Source organism: Lepisosteus oculatus, chromosome 3, assembly GCF_040954835.1.
Source record: "Lepisosteus oculatus isolate fLepOcu1 chromosome 3, fLepOcu1.hap2, whole genome shotgun sequence".
NCBI classification, from domain to species: Eukaryota; Metazoa; Chordata; class Actinopteri; order Semionotiformes; family Lepisosteidae; genus Lepisosteus; species Lepisosteus oculatus.
This window is the reverse complement of record NC_090698.1, coordinates 24642843-24656017: the sequence shown is the minus strand read 5'-3', so window position 1 is coordinate 24656017 and position 13175 is coordinate 24642843. Positions and strand designations below refer to the sequence as shown.

The window sequence follows — 13175 nt, the reverse complement described above, 5'->3', positions numbered from 1 at the left end:
TAAGCCACTCGCACTTCGAATAGCTGGATTTCTTTCTATGGGGCATCCATATTCTATGCACAATCCTACGTTTTGCACAGTGATTACGTACACTATTTGTATTTTTGTAGAATGGTTTAGTTTTTCAAGTATTGACCGTAAAGACAGGGTCCAGGGTTAATTCTGGTGGTGGCAATCTATATGACTACAGTAGCTGGTCGGTAGACGGGTAGAACTTAATCTAGCCATGTGACTTTTTTTTATTAATTCATAAGATAGAAGTAGGTCATTCGACCCATCTTGCAGTGCGCCTCTTATACTTGAAGGAAGTCTTACCGGGTTTTCCAGCCATTAGAAGATTTTTTACCCTAAAATACTGAATACTCTTCACCTTCCTATTAGAATATATTTTGACCTTTGTATGAATATTCTTAAGCCCTGATAACGTTCTGCCCAGACCATTGCAGTGGCAGTAGCAGTAGACTTGTGTTGCTATTGCAACGGCATTAGGGCCGCTTTAACTTTGTTTTTCCTGTTTCGCTATTCCGCTCTGCCATCTGCCCGCTATTTGTGCACGGTTTAACAGGGGGTTGTCATCTGAGCTATATGAGGGCATAAATAGAAAAGTTACCATGGCTGAATTAACTATGTCGACATTAATGATTATATTCACCGATTCTTATCTTCTTTTGTGCACTTGAATAGTTAATTTGACTGTATGGCAATGTCTACAGATGGAAAATGATGGACTTTTGAAAGTTCTCTGGAAATGGTATCAAAGTATATAGGATCAAACACATATCAAGTCAAATATATATATATGATATATACTGTATACTGTATACACAAACACATTTCTTTGAGCAACTGCTTCTGCCAATTGTTCTTAATAGTGATATTTTTTAAAAGGGAAACAAAAAAAATTATATGCAAAGTATCCTAATATCGAATGTAACAAAGTAAAACTTGTCTATTTCAAAGAAGGTGATTCTTTGAAATGCATTCGACTTCTGTGGAGTTCGGAGCGAGAAAGCAAGAATGAGCCACAATTCCGTGGAATTCTTTGACTTTTGAGAACCTCGTATTCCAGAAACCGTGTTATAATACAAGTGCTTGCAAATCGTCTTAAGCCCACCTTTATAATATAATGCTAATACAGACCTTTTATTTACAGTCTATCCTGCAACTAGAACACTTCTATGGCTAGATGGCTCTCATGCTGCCTCATTCACAGAGAATAAGCAATTATTCAGTTTGGATTGGCAGCATTGAGCATCTTCCTAACATATATTTGTACTCTTAACATCTCTCAATCCACCTCCCTAATTAGACTAATTAGAAGAAATGTGGAGTGTTGCTATGCCCATAGACACTTCGTACTGAACCCGCTTAGATTTTGTAAAAAGGCCTCTGAATGTACTCCATGGGAGGTGCAGAATCCTTACATCTGCTATTCACTCTGTGTAACAGTTGCTACACTTATCCTCTCTCTCTAAAAAGAGCTCTGGTTTACACTCGATTAAAAGTTTGGGAACTAATGCCACCCTGAATACAACTCTAATTAGAGAACCACGAAAAGCTTTCGGCTGCGTATAGCAAAGGCAATGTAATGCATGTGGCAATCTCCTTTGTGAATTGAATTTATTATTGTTAGTATTTGTTCGGGATTTGTTTTTTTACAGAATACGTACCATTTTACTGATCCAGGGAAACATTAAACAGTGGAGCGCTTCTGATAGTACATGCGCCTAAGAAAGCGAAAGCTGTAAATATTACCTGTAGAGTATTAGGCTAATTCGAAGCCATCCGATATTGTCCATACTATTATAGCTGGTATTAACTGAAGCAAGCATTCCCTTTGTGAAACGTTTGAATGAGAATGGAGAGAAAAAAGAGAGGAAAAAAAATCGGTGTGGCCACTGCATACAGACGTTTATGAGTGATATAGTTTATATATTGGAAGTATGTAGCTTACAGGCTTAATAATTTATCTTTGATTAAATTTCCCTATAAAAAACATTCAGAAAACAAACATCTCTTCCCGTTCACTAAATAAGATCTGTTTTTGAAATTCAGCTTTAAAGTACACCCATTAAATGACGTAGTATCATGGAACTTTATACAGAAGAGAAACATTCGGCCTACTTTATGAAGTTTTATTGTAGCCACAGGAAGGAATAAGACCCTATATATAGAGTTGCCTAATTGGTTTAAAAATAAATCTGCAGTCTTATCTGGATAGCAATTATATTCTCAACACTGGGGCTTGTGTAGTCATGCAGATGTTTGTATTGGAAAAGAAATGTGAGGCATTTACTTTTCATTTTGGATCTTTCAAAGGTGGCTGATCACGACGAAGACGCCTGCCGACGCAAATCACAATTATTCAGGAGTGAAGCACAATCACCTGGAAACAGTCTCTCTTACAGAATCTTCTAACTAGGTCCAGTACGAAACTTCGGTACATTTCATTCCAGTACTCGGTGAAGAATACTCTTTAAAATACACAGTACATGCACTGAGTAGCTTTCTGGTCTGTAGGTATCTGGTTAACAAAAACAAAAATAATGAACATTCTTATTTTAGCAGTTTTACAGTGAAAATATATACATAACACATTAAATCACGTAATTTGGGAGTAAATGTATGAGGCAAACAATAATGTTTATCTTAAACAATTATATATGATTGACTTGGAATGCTATATGTTGGTGGAAACTATTCGAAAAGAAAATACGAAGCCAGTTAGAAGCCCTTGTTATATTGTAACTCGTGTGTAAAATTAAAGTACATTGTCGGATCACCACTCGTAAGTACGACTTTCGTTGGTGTCTGAATAAAAAAACACATTTATTTTGGACAATAGAATCTGCACCATAGTTAACTTCTTTTGTAAATCTCAGATTAAGATATCCTATGTCATATCAAGAATAATTTTAAAACAACCTGTCTAAAGCCAAGCTGTTTAAGACGATTAACATGAAACAAGATCTTAATTTAGAAAACTAAATTCCCAACCAAATTCCCACAGTGCATTCATTTGGACATCAAACCTCAACGAGAAAATAGACACAACATCTTAAAGAAACAAAACTGACTGTATAACAAGGGGAAAATTACGTATTCTTAAAATATTAGTTTTTAATAAAAAAGTATTAATTGTAACACCCATGAAAAGCAGAAATTGGGAATTATAGGATGAAAACATCCTGGAGAAAAGCCAGGTTCCTAAAGAGGAGCTGCAATGCGTGTGTTGAAAGAGTGGGGGTCGAAGTAGCGCTCCTTGCTCTCACAATCCAAAGAGCTATTTCTTTCTATAATTTATTTAGATGAAGTGCTCGTTGTGTTTTTATTTGTTCTACATCTAGCTGTCTCACCTCGACATGAACTCCCCAAACCAAGATCCATTCCAGAATTATGTTGCTGACTTTCACCACACGTCCCCTTCGCTTGTTTGCTTTGGCACGTTCACCGTTCTTGCAAACAATTCGCCCAAAGTTATCAATCACAGTTGCACCCAAATAGAGCTACGCCGAATGTGATGACAAAATAATACCCAGTTGAAACAAACCATTTGTTATAGCTGCAAATTTATTATTCCGTCCACTTGAAACGGTGTACAGAGGTTACTACTGCATCTTCCACACGACCTACAATAATAAATAGAACAAAGTCAACTTGCACTTTCAGTTGCTTATGATGGAACCCAACCTGAAAATTAAATCTCGTTTTTAAGCGAACCCTGGCTGGGTGGTATCAGACTTTTTTGGCACGTGAAATTCTGCAAATTAATTAAATATGGGGCGGAGGAGGATACTGTCAGAGAAACGTTTGAAAGTTTCTTGCTACATTGCAAAAATGCTATTTGTTCTTGATAAAACCCAGTGAATTGTGTGAATTACAGTATGTCTAAAGGACCATGCTCACTCTCCCACTCCACATACATTTATTTTAAGAAAAAAACTGAGCTTTCGAGTGATCAAAGCTTGGCAGCATAATCTGTCACCCTTCTTTAAGGGCCATATCTTGTCAAAACATCACTGGGACCTGAATTTGTTTTAGTAGATTAATTCTGCAAAAAATGTTGAAGTCTGGGGGATGTTAGAGTTTGGGTCCATCTGACACATAATGATCCTTTATGGATTGAAGTTAACCATACTAAAAAGTGACACCCCATTTGAAAAAAGGAGTTGTCTTTTCTGAAGTCACACATAGCATTGTAAATGTATAAGTGTAATTAATACAGTACTGTACAGCGCAGGTCTAATGCGTCATACAGTATAAACACTTAACTTATGAATGAAATCTAAAATATAATTCTTTATTGTCTAAGAATCCATAAGAGGGCATCCTAGGAAGAGCATTTTCCTTGATGTTTTCATGGGTTGTTTGAATGGCAGCTCTCTTCTATCGTTGCCTATTCAATCACTGCAAATGAACTTCACTGTGCAACTGTCTGCTATCGTGAAGTGATTTCTATTAAAGCTTTCTAGTAAACCTAGATACCTTCCTGCAATAGAAAAAGATAGCAGTCCTGGTCTCAGCCAGAGAATGTGTAATTGTTTTGCTGATTTGTGTCTGACAAAGAACTTCAAAACCTTCACTATATTAATTTTTGCCAGCACTTTGCACCATACCAGAATACTCATTAAGCAATCACACTTTACCCAGATTGGATATCAATTTACTTCTGCCCCCTTTTCTCGAGACAAAGTGTTTCTAACCTACTCAATAAAAAATCACACAAATATATTGTGTGGCCATTTGCCTTCAATCACAGCTGTTCTAAGACAGTGGTTCCTAGTTCTGGTCCCTGAGGAACACCGTGTCTTCTGGTTTTGGCTTCAACTGAGTTGTTATTCACAGGGTAATTGATTTCAGTTTTCTGTTTGGAGCATATGTGTAAATTTCATTCCAGCTCCTAAGGGGTCAAATGAGATTTATCATTGATATCAACACTGTACCAGTTCAGGTCTGCCTGCCTTCAGGTGTATTGTCTGAAATGTGACCAACTGGACCTTTGCAGAGGGAAATAAAAAACTCTCATTGTGGGTGTATCTGTTACAATGCCATTCCCAAGTGTCTCTTCATTATAAAACAATCAGCTAGAATAAGCCGTTCCATCAGAAATAACAACTAGCAAGTTGAGGACTCTACTTTTTGTGCTGCACTATACAGAAGATTCCACCCAGCATTTTTCCATCACCTCAGCTTTTATTTGGAAAACTTACCACTGGACCGCTCACTTTTTCTTCAATAGATCAAGCAACACCACATTTGCCTTTTGTACATTGTATCGATGTTATGGAAACCTAACTTCATGAGCCTGCTGTTCTCCTTGAAGCCTTACCAAAATCAAAAATGCAAACGGATGGACGGAGACAGCTGCGGTTTGGGAAGATTGGAGAAGAGAACAAGACGCAAACGAACCACAATTCGTTCTTTGCAATTTCCAAGACCTCCCAAGCCCAACACTGTAATTTAAGCTGCTGGTTGAGATTTGCTTTAATAAATAACATTAATTATGTTGTGTAACTATTTTTTTTTCTGCTACAAACTAATGAAATTCTGAAGGGAAGCGTAAGACATAACTTGGACGCTGCAACTCCCAGATGCAGAGATATCAGTCTTCATGCCTTGTAGGCTGTTTCTGTTTTGTGTATATTCCTATCATTTCCCATCCACTCAAATATTCACAATATTTACACTTCAGAGCCAATTCTCATAAATGTGGCTAAATACATTTTTTAAACATGAAATCCAAGAATAAGACTTGAAAAAAGACTATTATAAACAATACACTTTGCTTAGGAGGAAGGATGGTCCCAAATGCAGATGTGTAGAGTTTATTTGTGTTATATTATTTAAAGCGGAATTCCACTTAACAAGAACAAGTCCGGGTTGGAGAAGAGAATCTCTCCAGAATGCCTACTACAATTGTGATTCATGGAGTCCATTACCACAACTGGCACAATTAACTGTGTACCAAGAAACTGATTTCCATTGGATTATACATGGGTGACTAAATTTCCACTAAACGTCATCTGCTCTGTAAGGGAGTGTGGATCAACAGCAGTGTGGCTTTGAAAGGGTCTGATAGAATATTGTTAAAACCAGTCAAGTATAAGCATATACTTATTTTTAAACAAAGAAAAAATATTTCTGAGCCAAAGAAAATGGAAATTACACTACTGTATATTTTGATTAAATGGTTCTGTATCCAAAATTGCATTTTAAAGTAGAAAAAGACATATTTTTTGCTTGGTACAGTACGTCCGTTGTAAATCTTTAATTGCCAAGTTTGGTAGTGTAACCTAGTCCAACTATTTATTTTATACATTTCTTCAGGGTAGTCAGGTGTTCCTAAAGGTGAGTTAATGAACTGTCTGTGGAAACCCATTAGTGATACTGGATACATTTTTGCTTCCTCCAAGGAATTTTGACTGAGTTTCCAGTGAGAAACAATTTAATTCAGAAGTTCACAATAATCTTGCTGCGAATAATCTTTTACCATTGTTGCAAATTGTTTTTCTCACTTTCCGAGACAAGAAGAGCAGAGAGATGAGATCCCTCAAAATAACATTTTGGGCCCAATATAATAAGTCCCCATGGAAAGCAAGAGGGATTGAAATTCCATTGTGTTTTGCATATAGAGCCCTATATTTTTCAAAGAAAAAAAATGGTCTTGTATTTTAAAAAAACTCTGAAGCCTACATATTTATAGATAAGTTATTGTGTAGAACCGACATGCTGCATCTTCTGTGGGTGTCTCACAATATCATTTTCCTGCAGTACTGTATTGGCTTTGTCATGAATAGTATATATAGTATATAGTTTAGAAAATTGTCTAAACTTGTAGCATAAAAGCACAAAGTCACTGTTGTGTATTAGACCACAAACAGCTAATTTACATACCGATCAGTACTGAGATTTCATTTTTTATGCTGTCATTAGACCAAAAGAATATGACAAACAAACTAATGGCCTTAAGAAATCAGGAAGGTATACTTATCCTCATTTCGGTGAATAGTCTAATCAGCAATTGAGCCAACAAAGGACCCAATGGGAGAAAAGGCATTGTGCAGTTTCAGGATTTTTGATTCCTTGATTTGAGTATAATTACCCATCATCCCTTTCAATTTTCAATAACTGCTTAATCCAAAAGCAGATCTGGTACTATACTCATGCTTTACACGAAATACTGAATGATACAGAAATGTAGGATTTTCAACATGATGGTACTCAGTTTATTGGTCAAGCAGCTAATCCTTCACATGTTCCTGTGTTACTGTTTTACGAGATGATGAAAGTGCGTTTTGAAATATGGAATGTCTTAATTTTCTCTCTAACAGGTGATAAGTAGATGAGAAATTAAATGGCTTGGCTAGATGTTCTTTTCTAGAACACTCTATCCCTGCTTTCTTTATTTGTAGTCTTTGCGCAAATACAGAAAAATGCTTAGGTCTTCAGGTCTACATTTTCTTAGGCATAAACCCTCCATGTAAAATACCAGTAGGTATCACATGTATTTGCGACAGACTGTGATAATACACTTTTGTATTGTTTTTGAATAAGTTACAAACTTGTTTTCTCCAAAGGGATCCAAAACTGATATATTTCACCGGCATCTTTAATTGCTAGTGCATCACAATAATTAATCAAGAGAAACAAGTTTAGTTAAACTTGTTTGGGAATGTAATATCCAAGTTATTGATTGAGCATCTATCCATTTTGTTTCTAGATGCTCATACTTTCGTATTACTTATTTTGTCAGGGTAGCATACTTAATGGATTGCATTTCTTTCTCTCTCCATACGGTTCGTTTTGCATAAAGACGTTTCTATTGAGATACTCATGTTCCATGCAGAGAGGCACACTGGCACAGTGGTAAGCATTGCTGTAGCCCTGGCTTCAATTCCTGACCTGAGGTGCTATCTGTGTGGAGTTTGTATGTTTTCCTAGCTTTATATGGATTTCGTCTTGGTGCTCCCGTTTCCTCCCATGTTCTAAAGACATTCAATACATGCCCCCCTCACAGGAGGCATATCAGATACCAAACTGATAAGAACAGGAACTGCACTTGATCTGAGCCATAGGTCAGAAGCGATGTTCTGAAGACATATCGGTAGGTGAGTTGTCTTCTGGGAAAATTAGCCCTGTGAGTGTGTATTTATGTCTGTGTCTGCCCTGTGATGGACTGGTGTCCCATCCAGGGTGTATCCCACCTTGTGCCTAGTTGCTTGCTGGTTTTAGGCTCTGGCTCCCCTCATCACAATGTACAGGATAAGTGGTTTAGAAAAGGATGGATGATCCAGGCAACTTTTCATTAACAAGCAGGATGCTTATTTCTCACAACCTCACAACACAACTGTGCTGAAAATTGTCTCTTTTGTTAATTAAAACTTAAAATGGGTTCATTTCTTCGTATGATTCTATTTTGTATTCCTTTGCATGCTCCTTCAATGATTTCTCATGTATTTCTTCTCCAATATTATATGATATGAACATTTTCTTGGGCAAAGATTTATTACAACCACATTCAATTCTGCCTTTACCTTTAAATGTTCAAGTTAGGGTGTTGTTTTTCTAGGTGCATTTATTTTCATTGCTGCATAGAAATGTACATAATTTGCATATTGACACCGGGGAGGTATGTGACAAAACATGTTATGCTTATATTGACAAATAGTTTGTGAAAATTGAAATATGCTCATTATTAAACAGTAATGTGATGCAAAGGTATCTAAAGCATTTTGCAACTTGTGGAGATGTGATATATAAACATCCTAGCTTTTAAGGGGAAAAAAGAAACAGACATTTGAGCCTCAGTGTTACACAATGTATCTTTGATTCTATGGTTCTAATGTATGAATCAATTCTCAATATTTAACTGAGGAGTAAACTTTGACATAACACACAATTCTCTTTTATCATCTGATAAGCAAGCATATTGAATCAAACAACACAAAGTAAAATGCTTAACTGGTTTCTGAGCACACCAGCACTAAACTCCCATTTTGGGCATGAGTGTGTGCTTCAGGATCTGCATGTGTCACTTGCTTAGGCTCACAGACACATGTGTTTGTGTCTATTCCATTCTACAGATCAGTGTTGTACTGTGTAACTGCTAAATAAATTTAGTGTCATAAAAATGAATGATTAACTTGGTACCCTTATGCAACCCAAATGTTGTATTATGCCTTCTTCAAAAAAGAAAACTAATAATAACCTAATTAGATGTTTTTTAACCCACAAGCAGAGTAAAAATTGAGGGCATTAAAACCAACATTTCATAGATGCAACAGAATATCAATGAAAAGGCAATAGGTGGTGTTGGAACTTATACTTGAGTTTAGCAAAGTCACAAGAGGTTTAATCATCAAAAGCTGCCGAGTTACTAGAACCATAGTAATGTGTAGGACCAGTTCTTAATATGTTGCTGTGCGTCATGCTGAAACAGGTTTCCTCAGATCTGGAACGACAAATCGACTGAAATAAGGAGAAGCCAGAACACGGGCCAACAGACTTTTTATAAACAGGACCACAGGGGAAGGTCTGTCACCGGAGAAGCCCATTTTGTGCCCCTCATGGTTCCTGTGGTTTGTCATCAAAAAGGCTTTTGCACTCATGTTGACTTTTCAAAATGTAACTAATTCAACATAGCTTTGAAAACTAAATGACACTAAGCATGGCTTTGACTTTTCTTCTTAGGCCTGCACTGGAAATGGTATTTAGACAGGTGCCCAGACGTTTATTTAAGGACTTTTATTTTATCCTGGCTGCTTTGTTCTATGCATAGGTGTTAGGTGTTATTTATCAACTTTATTTTTAACTGTTATCAACCATATCTTATGATTGAATATCAAACTGTAAAAGTAAATTTCTTCTCATTCTTACAGTATTTGTTGTTGTCATTGTGGAAATTAGCTTTTCTTTAAAGAACACATTTTAATGCCAAAAACGTCTGGATTGTCTTTGGGTTGCTTTATTTACAATCATATATGTATTATATAGAGCAACAAGAACCTTCAAAACCCAGTTAATTGTGATAGGGTTAAATATTTACGGATCAGTTTGCTTGTTCTTACAAAAATACTGTGATAGATTTATATATTACTGATCAGTCAGCTTGCTAAGCACTCTAATGTTCAAATATTTCCACAGAAGACTACACTGACAGAGGAAGTGAAAAAGCACCACAAAGGAAACACTTATAAAATAATTATCTAGGAAAGAAATGTATGCCATGGTACTTAACAAGTGCACTTTGAAAGCTTAACACAATGACAATACAGGTTTAGGTACTTGTGGTTATCCATATTATAAAAGAGCAGTGCAGATGTGGACTTATATAACCTACTCATTAGCTCAAAGCCTAAACCCTTACAAGCTACATCTGAAGTTCCGTTCCAGGGCTGAGTCGCGGCGGATGAATAGAGCTCTTCCCAGCGCAAAGTTCCGTGTTCCATTACGGCTCTGGTTTATTTGTGTTTCAATAGACCCGCTGCATTGAATTGTAGACTGCATCTTTTTCTCTGCACATTATACAAAGTGTAAAGATTCCATGCACATTCGAAATTTAGGGTTTTATTACGTGTTCTAAAACAACGAAACGTGCGTCTAGATAACATTAATTTCAGGGATACATCGAGACCCAGTTTGTTGTTTGTTTTGCAGGTGCCACATGTGCTGTGGCTAATGAAGTGTGCCTTTTTTGTGGTATTTGTTTTTACTGTCAACGTAACTTTGATTTTTGACGGAATCATAGATCGACATAACTGTAGATAAAAAAACATCCGATTTTTGTTTGCTTTTGTGTGCTAAATGTCTAGGTGCTCAGAAAGGGTTTCATCAACCAATTTAATTGCTCCACCACCCTTGCGCTCTCAACACACAGACGTGTTTGAGGGATTTCCCGTTCAGTTTTAGTCTATTTTTCACCGAAACAAAACTTCATATAGGCTGAAAATCGACGAGCAAGAAATATGTGGGCACTTTTACATTTAAAAGAAGATAAAATGTGGTTTAAAAAAAGATGTCCAAACATGATCAACTTTATTTATTAGAGGCCTTATCTTTGTGAGGACGTTTTCACACCTTTTATCACCAAACTGATAGCACTACGCGACCTTTTGTACACTAAAACGCGCATAGCGAGTTTTTCTTTCTTCACTTTCCCCTTTCCTTAACTGCTCTCCACTTTCGCGAGCTGTTTGGTGGTGGTCCCTATCTTCAGCACATATGCTAAACAGATTATCATGTTTTGACTGACCCGCTCTGCTCAAACTGGGGATAGAATTTCTACAAGTCCATGAGGAAATTAACTGAAATGTAGCAGTGGTCAACTGGAAGTAGGATGTAACAGATCACCTCCATAAATCTACACATCTAAATACAGTCTTTGTTAGTTTTGGCTTTTTTTTTCTCTACACGATGAACTCCGGACAATACATTCAGTATTTTCATTAGACTCTTTGAATTCCATATTTGAGTTATTGTGCATTTACAACAAGATGAACAACCATTTTGAATTAGATATAGAAGTTTGGGAAGTCTTATTTTTTAGATCAAATGCACAAGTTTAAAGCCATAGCTAATTCCATAACCCCGCTACAATAAACTGTAATAGCATGATATATTTTCGGATTGGCACTTATTTTGTATATGAAACATGACATAGAAATATTAAATTTACACATTGAATGCAGCCACATTAGTAGAAACAATATAGTTTCGATAATAACAACAATAATAATCCATTATATAAGGTGCAAAACAGTTAAAATGTATTTTAAAAGATACATTGTGAATGATAATTTATTTCGTATCATATCCATCATAGAATTGCCCTGTTAATTCAAAGTGCAGTACTTTTAGGAAATACCTAAAACATGCTACTCTTCTTACAAATTATGAGCTACAGACTACACGATAAAAATCCAGAACAGCTCAATTCAGTTCCTTTCCATACTCTTTATAACTTCAACATTTAACGCAATACTTCAAAAATTACCGTGGATCAATAAACACAACACATTTAAAAACTGCATAAACGCGAGAACGCTTTGAATAATAAATATTAGATCATTGAAATAATCCTCTTTATTAGGTTTACTGCTCCTCAATTTATTAGAAAACGCTTTTTTCCACCACCTACTGTACTTGAAACAATCCCCTCGACGTGACTATAACCCTGTGAATAATGGCTTAGGACTAAACAAATAAACACCCTTCTTTAGTTAAGGAGAATCTCATGGGGGTATCAACGATCGTCCTTAAGAAAAAGATACAAGTGAATTTATACTCGTTTTCTTGGACCTTCTCCAATAGTCCTGAATAGTTGTTCAGTGAAGTGACCTTGTCTATGAGGAGGGGCATGGTTATGACCCTGCGGTCCCCTATTTGCTGAAATCAATGTGAGCTATTCATGCTTTTGTTTTTCTTAGGATCCTCTACTGGGAACAACTGCTATCAACTGCAATTTTATGGACCTGGAGTGAAAGAGGAAGCTGTTACAACTCGAGCTGGAGCTGGAGTTTTAGGATGCAAGTGGGAAGTCAGAGTTTTTAACCAGTTGCCTGCTGGCCCCGTGCCTGTCTGAATATAAGAATTGTGAGCACTGGCATAAAAGGGAAACGTCTGCTTCTTGTTTTCTCAAAACACCATATAACGTACAACAATATTTGCAGCCTGTGTAGTGAAAGTATGACGACGATGTTTTCACATGCTGGAGAGCTAGACCACCGAGAAGCACTTACAATGATTCTTCGACTGCAACGTTTGTAAGCGAATGCGAGTGCCAATAAGATAACACTACACTAATCCGCTTGTTGGCTGTGCCTTTAAACAAAATAAGGGCTTTCCTCTCCGCAGTAAGATTAAAAGGCAAGGTTAAGAATATCAACTATTAAACCATTGCATAATTTGATAGTTTATCCCAGATCATGCTCCGAGAACGTTCTCTTACACAGGCACTTTAAGATATATAGCCTAATTATATTCATGATTGAGAAAAAGTAGCTTTATTACATTTATCAGGTTTTCGACCAATTTGGAATTACTGAAAATTTGGGCTTTAATGTTTACTTTAAAAATATGTGTAATTTGTCAACATGACTACAAGGCGATCAGTATTTACCGGCAATACCACTGTGGTTTATTTATAATAATCAGCCACCGCGGTTGTATAGGCCTAC

At 36.5% G+C, this 13175-nt stretch overlaps 1 pseudogene; it reads right to left on the bottom strand.

Annotated features, from left to right (window-relative positions):
* Positions 1–7947: 7947 nt before the first annotated feature.
* Positions 7948–8087, bottom strand: LOC138237897 (U2 spliceosomal RNA; annotated as a pseudogene).
* Positions 8088–13175: the final 5088 nt, after the last annotated feature.